The sequence below is a fragment of the Pseudopipra pipra genome, chromosome 2 (assembly GCF_036250125.1).
Source record: "Pseudopipra pipra isolate bDixPip1 chromosome 2, bDixPip1.hap1, whole genome shotgun sequence".
Taxonomy (NCBI): Eukaryota; Metazoa; Chordata; class Aves; order Passeriformes; family Pipridae; genus Pseudopipra; species Pseudopipra pipra.
Window position 1 is genome coordinate 90,717,044 of NC_087550.1, and position 2,390 is coordinate 90,719,433.

The 2,390-nt window shown below is 35.7% G+C and overlaps 1 long non-coding RNA gene across 1 annotated transcript; it reads left to right on the plus strand.

Moving 5' to 3' along the window:
- Positions 1-204: 204 nt before the first annotated feature.
- LOC135407077 (uncharacterized) lies at positions 205-1,508 on the plus strand. Its single transcript, XR_010426684.1, has 2 exons — positions 205-283; positions 1,291-1,508. It is a non-coding gene; the product is annotated as an uncharacterized LOC135407077 (long non-coding RNA).
- The last annotated feature ends 882 nt before the right edge of the window (positions 1,509-2,390 follow it).

Consider the following 2,390-nt stretch of genomic DNA (forward strand, 5'->3'; position numbering starts at 1 on the left):
TATTCAGAGCATTACTGTATCTAAGCCCAAATTCTTAACAATTATTGAAATAAGGTATTACTATTCTTGTAATAGCATCGTATAACACTGTTGACAACATTGTCATTATATGATGTAATTACATCACAGAACAACATGTAACCTATGTGACGTAATATATGTGATGTAACTAAGTTACCTACTTCTTCTACAACACTTTTCACCCAGAGATATCAACACACTTCCCAAAGAAGGGCCAGCAAGAAATGTGCATGTCTGCACAGTGCAGATGAACCCAATCAATGTCTGTGTACAGAACAGAAATGCCTGTAAATATTAATCTGAAATATTATTTCAATAGCACATTACATTTCATATCAGCACAACTGAAGCTCTTTTTAGAAAGATTGAGGGGAAATTATTTTCTACGAGTTTATTCATTCAGTACAAATGACTGGAGAAAAGGACAATGACCACGAAACTAGCAATAATCTTCACATATAATTGATCATTTAATTGCAGTAGTCTTTCATGAAGATAAATAATCACTAGTTGATACAGAATTGTACTCAAGATTTACAGGGTAAACACCCATCACATTTTAGACATCACACAATAGTCCATGCTATAATTATCAGTTCATCATTAGTATTGTTAAACATATCACGTAGACACTGGAAATCAATCCCAAAATACCAAAACCTCAAGCAGCATCCTAATTGAAATAAAACAACCTTCATATTGAGGTTATTGACTAATTTAAAATTAGTCTATGTAGCCAGAACTCTGGTTCGGCTTTTAAAACAGAAGCATGATCCAATGTTTTGGGGTAAACTCTCATGTTGTTGTGAAGAAAAAACTGTCAAGACAATAAAACGTGGGAAGTAACAGAGAGGTGAACTCCAGCGGCATTGCCAGACTATGTTATTAATTTTGGATTAGGTGTGAGTGATGGATTTAACATTTACACTAGAGATCAGGATGGAAGGGTTACTTCCAATTCTTCTTTATAAAAAATGCCCCCCTTTATGACCTCTCTGAAGAGAGATATGTGAACAATTTATAGCTAAACTATATGATGTTGCTGAACCTTAAGTAAATAACTAAGGTTGTTGGCAGTGATAAGTTGCAGCGCATCACAGATAAATCTTCCCTGTTGGGAGTTTATCACCATTTTTCAAAGAATGGTGGAAAAATCTTTATCAAAATTGGGAACATATTTGAGAGCAGAGCAAGTGATTACCTTGTTTAGCCAAAATCTTGCCCATAGTGCAGTTGGCAACCATCTGCCTTTGTACTATTTGTCTGTAGCTCTGGCTGTGCCTGACCTACATGTGACACTTCTGAGCAGATGTGCATCGGGATATAACAGATGAGAGAATGCCAGCCTCTGCCAAAAGGACTCCACACATATTGGGAGGGATGAATACCAATAAATCAGGATCAGATGGGATTCATTGTACAGCTTTTTCAGAGTAGAGAAACAGTTGAATTATTTTATCTATTAAATGAATCGATAAAAGATTTAATAGTAATATGTCCTCCTGATATAGTTGTCTTAAGCAGTAGTATAAAATTTGTGTCCATCCAGGACCTTTTATTTCCAGGGAACTAGAGAATGAAACACAGGTTTGATGCCTGGAAGTTGAGATACACCAAAACAACATTAATTCCATCCTATTACTTCCCACTTACCTTCTATTCATACTTCATTTAACTTGTGCGACTGACTGAAGCATGTTATCAGAATTCACAAGCTCAGAGCATATATTTAAGATATTACAGGAAGTGCATAGGGGAAGGGGAAGAGAATACTTGAAAGGATTCAACACAGATGAGTTGAATGCATGTATGTTTGAAGGGGGACTCACGGAATATGTGATAGTCTAAGATAGGAAAAGTGCTGTGCTGTCAACAAGCATCATACAGAAATAGAGATAACCATGTGCTCAGCTAGTATCCCTTATATGTCTGATACTAAACAGCCTGTAATTCTTCATTTAAATTGCAGGAAATTAAATTTTGTGCTGGGCACTTGTCATTTGGATGATGTGTTCAATTGGTTGGCCAAGGAGGGTTCATCAGAAAGATTTTTCGAGGGACAGACACACTGGTGTTAAGAATAATAGTTAGGACTGTGTTAGGACCAAAACTTAAACTTCATCATCTTTTCAATAGTAGCTTTACAATTCTCTTAAGTTCTTCTTAACATAGTAGGGTCTTTATTACTGCACTATCTTTTAATGAACTTTCATCTAAGGATCTGCTTAAAACTGGACACTATCTGTTAAAAAGTATGGTGACTTCTTTAACCAAAAAAATTAAAGTAGTTTTCTCATCTAATATATGCATGTCCTTCATCATCAATGGATATATACTGGAACAGGCTTCCCAGGGAAGTGGTCACAGCA